This window comes from Mycteria americana, chromosome 2 (genome assembly GCF_035582795.1).
Source record: "Mycteria americana isolate JAX WOST 10 ecotype Jacksonville Zoo and Gardens chromosome 2, USCA_MyAme_1.0, whole genome shotgun sequence".
NCBI classification, from domain to species: Eukaryota; Metazoa; Chordata; class Aves; order Ciconiiformes; family Ciconiidae; genus Mycteria; species Mycteria americana.
This window is the reverse complement of record NC_134366.1, coordinates 20,021,854-20,035,538: the sequence shown is the minus strand read 5'-3', so window position 1 is coordinate 20,035,538 and position 13,685 is coordinate 20,021,854. Positions and strand designations below refer to the sequence as shown.

The window sequence follows — 13,685 nt, the reverse complement described above, 5'->3', positions numbered from 1 at the left end:
TGATGCACGTTGTAAGCTCAGCATTTTATGGCACGAAGTGTAATATTGTTTTCCCCTTACCTTTCTGTTAGATTCTTGTTTTACACCTGAAAAAAGGTGGTCTTAGTCTAGGAACGGGAAGGGCTGTTGGACATTATGATGCCAAAGAGCTCTTGATGTGCAGGTGTGCTTGGAGTCATAAGTCTGTGTGGTCAGGGGGTTGATAACACAATGGAATTGATACAGGAAAAAGTTTTCTGAGAAGTAAGGGCTGCATGCACGTGTGCATGCACACACATACGACGTCTCGCCACTTGTCAGAGCTGGTGGTGATTTCATCAAACCAGAATTTCTGTTGTCACCCACTAATGACCAGATGTGTACAAAGGGCATCAGCCACCTCGGCGTTATCTCTCAGCACTCAGTCCCACTGCACATCAAGTCTCGGAGATGCTGCACTAAGGCCTGACGTTTGGAGAGCTGTTATTTTCTGCAACATCTGAAGGAGATGAAGCTCTTTTGAACCTTAACTACATCTTCAGTGGGAATGGATGAACTAAGTGCTAGGTTTCAAAAGCCATTTGTAGGTTTAAAGTGCATCTCAAATATCTTTGCTTTGAATATGAGTGCATTGCAAAGGCAAGTGATGGTCATAGCTTCTTTGCCCATGTCCTCAAGCATTTATGGGTCGCTCCAGCTGGCATTTACCTGGAGTGCTCTGCTCACTTCTTTCCTAAAAACCACCCTTATGTTCTGACCAACCTTGCCAAAAACCCCACAAAACCTCAGAATATTAACCCAAACTAAAGAAGTTTACGTTGGATGTATTTTCTTCTTTCTCTTCCTTCTTTTCCTTCCTTTCTTCCTCTCTCCCTCCCGCGCCTGCTATGCTAGGTTACAGCATGGCAATAACAAGAACTAATGCAAAATCTTCTAGCCTTGAAGAAAATTTGCATTAATTCATGTTTTTCCACTCTCATTCTGTTTTCTCATTCTTTCATTGATTTTTTTTTGTTGAATTTCCCTTCATATGCTATAATCTCTTTAACTCACCTTTTTCTCATCAGTTCCTTGCCTCCTAGCTTAAGTATCCTGGTTTCTTTTTCTTTGTTGTTTATTATCCCTTTCTTGTTTCCCTATTTAGCTCTCAACACTCCATTTCCAATACTACCCTCTTTCATCTCTGGCCTCTTTCACAAACTCCTATTACTATCCTTTACCCTGTCTCATTCCCTTTATGGTTTGTCTTTTTTCCTCTTTCTTCTGTAGTTTTGCACTCAGAATTCCCTATTACCTTCCCATATAATTCTTCTTTACCTACTTTAGCTCTTCCCAGCGTCATAGAATCATAGAATTACTTAGGTTGGAAAAGACCTTTAAGATCATCCAGTCCAAGTCATGAGTTATGTATTAGTTAAATGTTTGCAGCATATGACTCTTGCTATTTTTTATTAATATTTCTGCATTACATATGGACTAAGCAGGAAAAAGTTCATGCTACAAACTCAGTCCTCTACATTTAGCCTTTAAAGAGTTTAGGCATAAGTAAACATGCTAATGGTAGGACAGAGGAAGAGGAGAATGAAAAGTGGAGGTGCTTCTATATTGGTCTGTTGATAAATAAATAATATTTATTACCAGCTTCAAGCTAGAGACACTTAATTCTTAGCTCAGTCAAACAGGAACCACAGGCCAGGTTGGATCCACCAAGGCGGATCACAGCAAAGTCCATTGCACGGACTAGCAAGCAGCAGCTGGAACAAAGTTGCCATTATCCCTTCTAGTTATAGTATCTCAGCTTGACTTATAAAGAAGAAAAAAAGGGGGGGAAAAAAGGGTGAAAAACAGAGCAGAGGGTGAGCTAAATGAAAAGACATATGGGCAGGTTCACTATAGAGAATTAGGAAAAAAGTCTAATCCTTATAAGCTTAGGGTAGAAATTGCCGCCCACTGCAGTCAGTGGCGAGAGGCTGGGAATGCCAAAGGGCAGCTTGTCCCACCCAGCTGTAGAGGGAATGAGCTGATTCTGGAGGGTGCCTGGCTGACTGACTTTTTATGCAATGTTAGGTGAGACAAATCCTCAATACAGAGCATCCAATAGTGCCGTCTTAACTTTTGAGAGGTGCTTAATGCATATATGTCTGCAATACATACTGTGATACTTTCCTATAGCTAGGAAAATGTCTTTGTTTAAATCAGTACAGAAATGAGGGGGAAGCATGAGGTTTAAATTACAGGGTAGAGACACAGACTGCAGACCTGACGTAATAGTTCAGTTTTGCAGAACCTTCTTCATGCGACTCCAGTGAGAGTTGGCTATATTTGCTCTAGTAAACTTAAAATAAATTTTGAGAGGCTTATAGAGTTTCCAGCACAGGATTTCCCACTTGTACTTGCTTGCCTTTAATTTTTTAAATCCCTAAAAATCTAAAATTCCTGATTATGTTGATCTGCCATCACCAAAGGATAGGCCAAAAATGTACTGCTGGTATGCAAAACATATATGTATCTATGTATGTATATGTAATGTTAATATACACGTTACAATGAAGCACTGTTCTTTTAGAGCTCAGATGCTCACTTGTGTGCTGGTTCGAAGGTTTCATGCACAGGTTGCTCCACACTGCAAGCACCAGCTGTTCTACATGTGCTTCTTTGCCAGCAGTGAAGCTGTAGAGCTGCCTGTCCCCTTTATAGTGGTTCATTCTAGCTAGTAGTTATGTGCTCTGTGGTGTGGGAGGGCTTTTTGTTTGTTTGTTTGCATTTTTTTTTAAGAACTAGGGAGTTTGGAATAAGTATAAGAGAACTTTATGGTATTTGTGTCTACCCCAAGGCATATCTGTTTCACTGCATGCCTTCAGAATCAGTAAACAGAGGGAATAACAAACAATATGTATGTTTAGGAGAAGATAATGTTGTCTGTACATAATCTCAAATCCAGTATGTGCCAGGCAGCCAGAACTGTTCTGTTCCCTCCCTGTTTGTTTAGCTTGGCCTCTCAAATTCAAAGAGCTTCTGTAGGATTTTCAGTCTTCAGGGAAACACCACACACATCCTTGCAGGTATAAATATGGACAGTGGGCTGGAGAGCTGATGTGGGAAAGTTGAGGCCAATTTGAAAGAGTTATTCAGGGTCATGGAGAGCAGTGTGGAGTGCAGGGTGGCACCAGCACAGCCTGGCTGGGTGCCGGGGTGTGTGTGTCACCTCGCTGCCTTTGTGAAGGGCAGCAACTTGGGTGTCTGTGTTCTGCTCCCCCATTTTTGCCGTGGGGAAGCATCTGAGACTGAGATCAGGATTAGGTATGACCACTTTTTTCGTCCTCTGCTGAATGTTTGGAGGCAAAGCTAGGGGTCAGTCTCTCTCCTTTCATTGCAGAAAGTGCATAACCACACAGAGGTTTCTGTCATGGTGCTTGCCTGAGCAGAGGGAAGAAAGATGCTGATGGTGGTTCTCCAGCTGCCTTCAAGAGTCTTGTGTATCAGAGGCTGCAGATTTAGGAGATCCTGCAGACAGCTCCATTCATAGGTCTTTGTCCTCCTATACAGTTGGCTTCTTGGATCAGAATTAGAAGCTGGGTGGGCTATAGGACTGGTGAAGTGGAATGAGATTTTCCTTGGCAAAAAAACCACCCCAAAAAACCCAAACCCAACCCAACAAAACCAGGAGAAAATATGCTTCTTTTGTAATACAGCTGTAAAAGCCATCATCAGCAAACTGTCTTCCCATTTGGATTCTGCTGGGCTGAACTAACTTGTTGCATTTAAGCAAAACCGCATTGACTCCATCACAAGCTTTGCTCCAGAGTGCTGAGAATGAAACCAAGTCCTGAATTAATGACAAGCAATCCAGCCTGTAAGTGCTTCCCTGTTTTCTGTCAAGGAAATGGTTGTTTACAGCAGTACAAGGCATTAACTGCTTAATTATTTCCATCCATGAAAGTATTAAGGGAATAGGAACCAAAAGAGCTGTTATCAGGAAAGAACGAACTTTGATCAGCAGTCAAGCAATAAGTTACGTCTATGCCACATGTGTATACCCCACAGTAGACTTCAACATATTCTCTGGCTTTATAATTGTGTCTATAACATTTTTTCCACTTAAAAATAAGGGAAGCAAACAGAAAATAAATTAATGTGATGGGCAAATTGATGGAAAGGTCCAATGGACCAACATTATTAATAACATAGAAGAAAGTAGGGTGACTGGTGATTTAGCTCAGTGGTAACTTGGGCCTGTCATTAACATAGACATTAACATTGATTTTAAAGTAATAAGCTAACCTAAACTTCCAGGCTTGATCTCAGTGAAGCATAGGGTGTTGTGCCTCTTAGGGGCATGCCCTTTGTTTATACAGGGAGTTAAACTGAAAAGGAACTCTTGTTTTGTACAGTATGTTATAAACAAATATATGGCAAGTAATTAAAAACGGGATAATACATGGCAAGTTAGACAAGGCTTGAGGACTCTGATAAAGTAATTGAATTGGAAAGTGATGCTTGAATGGTTTGTATGCATTGTTAGAACCTACAAATTAAATTACAGCCTTGGTAATGATATATCTGTGCAATAGTTATGATGTTGTGCCTGATGTATTTCAAAATGAAAAGAAGATTCATTCCTCTCATGAAAACTTTTCATATGCATCAGACGTTCTTGAAGACTCTCGCATATAGTGCCAGATGTATGGAGGACTAGTTATAGTATGTCTGAATGTTCTGGGATATACTTTATCATTTGAGAGTCCAATTACTGAAAATGTGCATCCTACCAGCTTGCAATTCATTGCAGAGATACTGCAGTGAAATATAGTGGTCTTTTTTATCCTGCATATTAGCATAATAATATGATTTCTCACTTTAGGTTTGATAGCCTGTAAGGAAGAACGTGCATGGAAGAATATACTCTGCAACTGTTGGAAAGCATGTGTGGCATAAAAGTGTACCAGGATAATTTGCTTGTATTTTTTACTCTTGATGTTTTTGAGTCTGCTTGGTCAGCAGACCTAAGCAGCTTTTTAACTAGGTCAGGTATATACATCCATTCATTAAAAGGGGATGCTTGACTGGTTAGTTAAACCTGCCAAATATAAACCAGATGCTTCAATGGTAAATACTGCTTTACCCCTATACGGCAAGAAACGAGCCTTGACTGATTAAACTTAAAATAAAAATAAATAGTTTTAACATTGTTTCTGTGCCATAATAATACTTTATTATACTTCTAGTGCAAATATTTAATAAAAATAATATTTGAAAATATTTTACAGTGAAACTGAAAACTAAACATTTAAGACAAAATGAATATTTTTTTACATTTCTGAAAAGACTGTTTATATTACACTACATATAAATTTTGTGGGGTTCTGGTCAAGACCAATAATGGCATACAAATTTACAATGTACATTACAAATCAGAACACACAGCAGCTGTCTACAAAGCTGGAGGACTTCTCTGCTGTTGGGCTGGGTGTAGTAAGGGGTGGAACACCTGGATTTTTAGTTTTGGCTACCAGATCTACTCTGATCTTTGTCCTGTTGCTTAAATACTTTGTGTCAGATTGCCCTTTTTTAGCAGAAATGAATGATGCCTCCCTCACTAATGGCTGAGGGACTGAGTACTGTGAAACAGAACTGTTACTCCAGTAAGGTCCCATTCTTTACAGCGATATTAGCTCATGGTCATGTGCTTAAGTTGTATTTTGATTCTTTTGAATGCCAGTCATGATGATATAGGCAATTTTTTACTTGCATAAAAACAAAACCAAGCAAACCTCCCCCCCCAAACCAACAGCAAAAAAAACAGCCCCCCCAAACCAGAAGATAACTGCAGGACTGAGCTTTCCCCCTATGGTATTTAAGTGCCATCTCTTTAAGACTGTAAATACTGTATTTTTAAGAAGACATTTTCTATATTCTGTGGTCTTTTGGGGTGAAGGGATGGAAGGGAGGGAAGCATCCTTTCTGTTCTAAATTTTTTTTTACATTTGCCTTCTCTGTTGTGCCCTTATTTTAAAAAAAAACCCAACAAATCATAATGGTTAGTGCGGTGTGCTGCAGAGATAACAATGAGATTGATTTATGGGGGCCCCAAAGTTCAGGTTAGCCAAGTGACTCAGGTGCCTGGTTAATGAGTAGACAGCCTCCTCCACGGGAGGGGCTTGCGCTTCCTTCTACCAAATGTCACTGCCAATCTGAATATGTGAAAAGCTTCTAAGGTTTATAACTGCTGTATTTTTTTCTAGAATTGTATGTACTGGTTTGCTAAATAATTGGAGGTCTTCACCTGTTGGGGAATTAATATGTATGTGTTTCATATTGTTGCCTTTGAAATGCACCCTCTTACCTAAACGGAGGTTACTCACTATTTTATTTATGGCTTTCCCCTCTGTGAGTGTCTCTTGTGCTTCATTCCATAATGTTAGTCTCTTTCTATACATCTTATAGGCACACATTAAAAAATGGTTGAGCGATTGAATCACATAGTGTTGCACAGTTTGTGACTGGGTGACATGCCAAGGAGGTTATTTAGTGACTAATTTCGAAGGGGAGGAGAAATTGCAGGCTTGTCATGTGGAAAAGTACTTCAGTCTATTGAAGCAGCGTTACTTAGATGACCGGGTAAAGCAAGATGGCCTGCCCCTGTGTGAGCAGAGGGAACAAGGAACATTTTTACTGTTTCAAAACCTTTTCCCAGAAGGCGTGGATACACAAAATATTACACCGTAGAGTGAGGATTTAGATTCAAGGCTGAAAACAAAAAGTGCTTTATTAGAAGAAGTGGAACCAAATGTTCATCTCACTGCTGTAGCCATACAGGTGATTTCCTTAAGTAACAGTAAGTGGCTTTAATTATTTCAGAGCAAAAATCTTATCAAAGATTGTTTTATTTGCCTGTAGGTAACAATGTTGTCTAACAGTGTAATAAGAGTGCTACTGTTTTTAATTGTAGAAACAAATACTCAGAGTAGCATCAGGATAGCTGAAGAAATTATGCTTGAAAGAGCAGACTGTGTAGGATTTGGTCTGAAACTCTCCTCTCTGCTTGTTTGCATGATCCATCTTCAGATGCACATTGACTTAAAGGCAAGGTGAAGCAATCAAACATTATTTTTGATATTACCATTAAATTTGTTTTGTGGTTAGCTTAGAATTTTATGGATCTGTTTTACATTCAGTAAAAAGTGAACTAGGTATTCTTTGTTTTCCCCATGGGAGCTTTAGGATATGGTATGAATTAAGTTTATATGTAGTCAGGGATATAAAAGGACATACTGAGACATGTAAAATACCTTGAGGTAAAACATTTGGATCGCTGTGGGGATTGGGTTCATGCACAAGTATGCATTAAAGATATATGTATAAAATAAGGGACAATAATGTTAAGAATGTGTTTGATGCTCTATGGCATGGAAAGGGAAATGATGCTGTGGCTGAGCTTCAAGCCAGTGTATGGGCAGTGACAATATGGTATCCTAAAAATTCTGCTCTTGAGGATGAAACAGTGCTTATGCCATAACCGTTGTGTACACCTGCAGAACTGGCAGAAAGGTATGGAGACTGGATGTTGTAGTGATATTGAATAGTATGGTGACGACACCTGATTAAGGTTCACTCAGGATGCCTCCTTTCTGGACGGTCATGTTCATGTGCTCTAAATTCCACCTTCTAGGATAGTGAACATCATCTTCTGGTTCTCCTATTTTGTTCATGTCAGCTTCTAGCCAGCTGAGCCTGGCAAAAAAAAGTCTATGAACATAGAAACTGGAGGACTGAGTGGATTCACCATCACTTACCATCACAGGCTCATCCTGAGAAACACCTTATATTGGCTGATTGCAGTGTTGTTGATCAAGGGAAAGAAAAAACATAGAATTAAGAGCATAAATGTAAGAAGAAAAACCCAGTGATTCTCTTGCCATATCCATATATGTCCAATTAAGTATTCTGTTCTGGTGTAATCAGTCACTAGAACCAGAAAATTACAGTTTCATAGATGTTCTGAGTTTTTAGCTCAACTGTTCTTTCACTGTAATACAGAGATTTTACAGCTGGGCATATACCAAAACTGTGCAAAAAGAGCTAAAGAACTGAAACCTAGATGCATGCTGAGAATGGGAAGTTAATTATAGTAAATGCTGAGATTTCTCAGGGAGTTCTGCAACTCCTTGTCTGGAAAATTATCCCGGAAAAAACAATGGAAATATGTGGGACATGTTAGGAACAGCTAGCTGGGTCTTGGAGTTCCCCATTCATGGGAAGTTTGAACATTTGAAATCAGTTTTATGTTACCAGCATGTGGTTCCCATAATGAAAAACAATTGTGAACCCTGGCAGCTCCTAGAGCCTTGTATTATGGGGCCAGACTCAGCTGAGGCCAGGTCTCCAACTTAGCCTAGGTCAGCTTTTTCATGGTCTGAACTCTCTCTTTTGGGTATCAGGGGGCCCATTCTTAGCCAAAATTGCCAAAAAAACTTCTAGTGTGGAAGCACTGCTGAGGAGCGATGGACATTGAAACCTCTGGCATGTCTTACTACTTGTTGTAGAAGATCACCCCAAAACTACCAAGTACCTGCTCTGCTGAAGAGACCATGGAAGAGGTAGGGTCCCTACCCCAGGGCAGATTCTGACCGAGTTGCCCCAGGTCTATGAGTCTGGAAAGCCAAAGCTCTAGAGCACTCCAGGGATGTCTGATAAGAAATAATGTCAGTGTTTGACTGAAATCTGCTGGGTGATTTTTTTTCCAGCTTTTGTCTTTACTGGTGTTTTTACCAAATGTTTCACCTCTTTTGGATTAGCGTTGTCTGCTGAAAGTATTTTTAATTGGAAAGTTCCTGACCAGAAAAAGCTAAAAATTATGCTAATGTGTTTGCAGTTTTCAAGGATAGCATCGGGCAGCTGGAGGAACCTGCAGCTGTAGCCAGCCTGTTTTTTTTCTGTAATGACCCAATAGAATGGGGATATTTATAGGAATTAAAAGGCATACTATGAGAAGGCAAGAACAGACAAGTGGGACAACCTCTCAGTGATGTCTGATAGCATAAGGATTTGGCTTCAGACAGATAGTCATGATACAGATACTTAAAAAATTGCATTTTCAGACTGTTTACCAATTCTGTAATTTTCAAGTGCACTATTTCTTATTGTCAATTATATTATTTTAGAAATATTAAAACCGTGTATGACAGGTTTTTTTGCAAAAGCGGATTTGTACTTTCAGCTGTTCAAACCCAACCTGAATGAAAGATCAGTCATGACAGAAGTGGTATCATATAGTGCAACTACTGATTAAACTGAGATTTTTGGACAACTAGTACAGTAAAGCTGTCCATTTATTTTTATAAGAAAAGAACGAACTAATGGATTGTGTTGTTGTTGGATTTGCGGTTCTTTAATTAAGTCTTTCCTGATTAGAAAAGCGAAGGATTGCGTCACTTTTTAGAGGATTTTTTTCTAGTGAGCAATTTCCATACAAGATCTCTTTACAGACAGATGAATTTATCAGTATTGTACCAGTACTTAGCATTTCTGTAGCTTTTTCATCAAAGCCTCTCCAAACTGTCAATACAATTCTTTGCAGGTATCCTCTGTTTACTGTTGGGTGAGCCAGCTTGAGGAGCATAGGTGCAGTTTCCTTAGGGAAACGCAGGGTGTCAATGGGACAGTAAGAAAAGTAATAGCTTCACATGCCTAAGAGGTGAGTAATGGAGTCTGCTGGGAACTTCAGGGTGTCTCCGAGACGGTGCATAGATAAGCTCCATCTAGGAAACATGCTCCATGTAGGTATTTTGGCAGGCTGAAATCCTTGGCGCAAAACCAGTTGCTATGTTCTCTATTGACATAGGTGAGGCCTGGGAGAGCAAAGAGAAAGGCTGCCAGGTCAGAAACTCTGGTCTACTTTTCCCTTTGCCCGTGTTTTGCTATGAGATGTTAGCAGATAATGGCGTGAGTCAGGCTGTACCTCTGGTATCCAGCTGCGTGGTGAGGTGAAGGGTTGGTGTGGTGCCGATGAATCAGTGCTAGGCTTAGTGCTTAGTGCTAGCTGGCATTGCCCTGGTGTGCGTGCAGGCACAGCTCCGCATGCCCTGTCTGGTGTGTGCCACAGGTGCAAATGATGTGTTGAAGGCAACTGGAGAGACTGAAGTAAGGATGGTTTCTTCATTGTGAGATGCCCGTGTTGGGACAGATGACAAGAGTGACCTATGAGATAGGACAGCTGTAACAAATCTAGAATAAAGATCAGCATAGTGTTGTATTAGTCCTGACGATGGATGACAAGACAGACTGGATTGAACTGCAGAAATCACCAGCTGTTGAACCACTGAATAGCGGCTCGCTTTTTGCTATCCATAAGGCTTATGACACCACGACTCTGTCCTTCTTTCAGGGGAGCAGTGCTATTTGAGAGGTCAGGAGCTGCCACAAGCTTTGTATTGTGCTGTGTGCAGAGACTCTGGGTCTGCCTGCCCTTTTATGTGAGCTACCAGGAGCAAGATTCTTTGTCAGGTCATCCATTTGGGTGGATGGATAGCTGGTTTGCTACCTTTCTGCATACAGTCATTTTCAAAGTACAGCAAGTTATTGAGTATGCCAACTAGTTTTGAAATAAAGAACATAACTGGTTTTATATGATGTTCACTCTTTAGTATATAGAAACAAGACACTCTTCAGTGTCTCTATTGCTCTGTTTTTTAAAAAAATCCAAATCTGTATCTTATAGACTTAAGTGTTTTTAGACTGACCAAAAACCTCCACAAGAGATCTTTAAACATGGTGTGATCTTTTTTACTACAGCAAGTGAAAGATTCTTGGTGATGTCTTTTCCCCTCAAATGTTTTATACAGAAGTTATTGCTAGCCATTTGCCATATTTTAACCTAAGGATTGACAAAACAAGTTTCTATTTCAAGGATGTAAAGTCTAAAGGCAGTAAGAACAAGGAAGAGCTATATGCTGAAGAAAACCACACCCTCAGGCAAATGTATTACATGGCTTCAGCCGAAAAGCACATGATCCTGTGCTTGCACTAAAAAATCTTCTTCCTTTTGCCTTCAAAGCAATTGGCTGTGATAGCACCTAGTATTTAGAGGCTCAGATAAGCCAAATATCCTCTTTCTCTGTCCCTGAGTCATGCAGTTGAAGTCCGAGAACATGTGGCTCAAGATGGCCTGCATATTAGAGTACGTGTTTTCATTGAGCAACATAGGGGTTTTGTGGTGGAGGGCAGGAAGAAGAAAAACGGCACAGAAAGTGGGTTTATATGAGAGAGTGTGCCTTTAATATCAGACAAAAGATGCATAGATGAGAAGCAAGAAGGGACCATCATCCACATTTTTTAAGTTGACCAGGTGGCAGAAGACACTGTAATTCAGCTGGTAAGGCTGCCTGGCACCTGGTCACCAGCCCACATGCCCTGGTGCACCTGCCCTGGGCACCCTGGGCTCTGTGGCTCCAGCTGCTCTCCCCTTCTGCATGCTCCACCCAGGGGCTGAGTCATGGCTTAAAATAAAAAGTGAACTTTTCAGGAAGGGGTTGTCTGCCCAGGCATTTGTGCCCTGCTCAGCCCAATGGGGTCTTGATTCAGGCTGTGTACTCCAAGTGCTATTTTAAAGCAAAAGTAAATAGCATTATATATACGTCAGTACTCAGACACAGGATTTTGAGCAATAGCTCAGCCCCATATTCGAAATCCTCATTTCGATCTTAAAGTATGGCGATACATTAAGGTGGAAAATAGGAATTTTTCTTTGACAGATTTCTTTGACTTATGAGAAAGGAATGAGCCTATACAGGAATACGAAGTCCAGAAGTTAGGGGAAATTGAACCTGTTGCTTTCAAAACTTCCCATGGAAATTCTCTCCTCTCTGCAAGGTAACATTGGAATTTTCCTCTCACTGCAGCCCAGCATATCCCAGTGACTATGATTTCTGTGCTGGATACTATTGCATCTGTTGTAGCTTTAGCTGAAGCAACTAAACAGGGCATGGTATAGCTTGTACAGTAGAAACCAAGGAGGATTTTCTTTCTCCAGGCTCTTCTCTTAGTGCAAAATATCTATGGCTGCCTATCCCTGGAGGCATGATCCCAAAGCTGCTCAGAGTCAGTAGGAGTCTTTTTGTTCTGCTGGCCCAAGTCCAGAGTCTGAAGACACAGTACAGCTCAGTATGTTGCACCGTTTCTTCAAGCCAATAGAAAACTATGTTGAATGCCCACAGATAATTTTATTAATACTGTTTAGTTATATTTTATTTTAAATTCCAGACTACAATAATTCTGTGTGCAAATGAAAAAATTATCCCATGTTCCCCTTTGGCTGGATGACTTTTGTCTGGCTCATTTATGACCCATCTCAGCATGCTCCTTTGTTCTGTTACACTTATTTATTATTGCTGCTGCCACAATCAGGTTATCTCCTTTCTTCTTTCTGATACCTGATACTCCAGACTTTTGATCTCTGGCCCTGGGGAACATCATTTGTAATTTCCAAGTGCAGAGCCTGCTGTGATGAGAACAGCTATTGTTTATATACACCACCATCGCAATTCCCTTACCAGTGGAAAAACCTGTGGTGGGGCAGGAATAGAATATAATTTCTTGCTTCATCAGCCATGGATCACTGTAACTCCAATGAATCCAGTCATATTGTCAAAGCAAGGAGTGAGAGGGGAGAAAAATGGTGAAGATTTCAGATCAGCAACTTCCACTGCACATTAGCATGTGCTGTGTAACTTGAACATGTGGTTGGGCTTGGTGACACTCGGCTTTCTACAGCCCCTTGAAGTGATAGGGAAGCTGAAGTTGCCAACACAAATTTTAGAAGCTGTGATTTTTTTTCTTATGTAGTTGGTGGAACACAGCTGACTTTCATCTTCCTGTTTATCCGCCTTACCCTAATGGCACTAGAGCAGGCACATGATGCTTGCTAGAGGGAGAATTTCTCCTGTGTCTGTCATTGACAGTGTTCAACCATCTAGAGATGTCATTGCTGGGCAGAGTGAGATGCTACAGACTCAGAAGCCCATGTATTCATTGCAGTTTTTTGCCAAGGCCTCAGTTAACAAAGCACTAATACGTTGGTATGGAAGTTTTCCCTTTCTTTTCCTTCCTTGCTCATTCCTTACTGCTGGCAGTTTCTGCTGCTGCTTACAAAACTATGATAAAATATTTGACTTTCTGAGTGCGTCCTCCACAAACTGTCTGAAGCTCTGTTACCTTGGTCGCCATGAAGGAAACCCACAGCACATGTTTTATAGGGGCTGTATTCATGCAACTTGAGTGTCTCACAGTCAGTAAATGCTTATATGCGTTGTTCTCCTACGCTTTGTGTATCCTTTGTGTAATAAAGTCCATGTCAAGTTATTAGCAAAAGGCTAAATCCTGCACTGAAGCAAATGGCCAATTAGTTGTAATATTTATTTTTCTTGCCTAAAGATTTCAGGTCTGTTTGTGATGCCAGAGCATCAGCATTTTCTTCCTTGTTTGGACTCAGTGCACTCTAGCCTGTGTGTCTGATCAATAAACTGTTTAAGTCTGTCACTGGCTACACGTACTTAGAACGCCTAGCACTGAAACCTCTAATTTCAGCTTCGGTAGCTTTGAATATCAGATTAGGGTAAGAAGGTATTTGCGTAAGTAAAAGCATTTTTAAAACTCTCCTATTCCTTTAACGTGCAGCCCATTTTATTGCTGTTTATAGGTGTTATTTTCTT

At 40.5% G+C, this 13,685-nt stretch overlaps 1 protein-coding gene across 17 annotated transcripts in view; it reads left to right on the top strand.

Moving 5' to 3' along the window:
- Positions 1 to 13,685, top strand: part of KIAA1217 (KIAA1217 ortholog) — a 372,206-nt gene that overhangs the window by 305,315 nt on the left and 53,206 nt on the right. The window contains exon 1 of one of the 17 annotated variants that reach the window (XM_075492664.1): positions 6,580 to 6,795. The exons of 15 other annotated variants lie outside the window; for them this stretch is intronic. The gene's annotated coding sequence lies outside the window, so the exon portion shown is untranslated. Of the gene's footprint in view, positions 1 to 6,579; positions 6,815 to 13,685 lie in introns of those variants that run through there. One more of the 17 variants, XM_075492663.1, reaches the window with a different exon arrangement.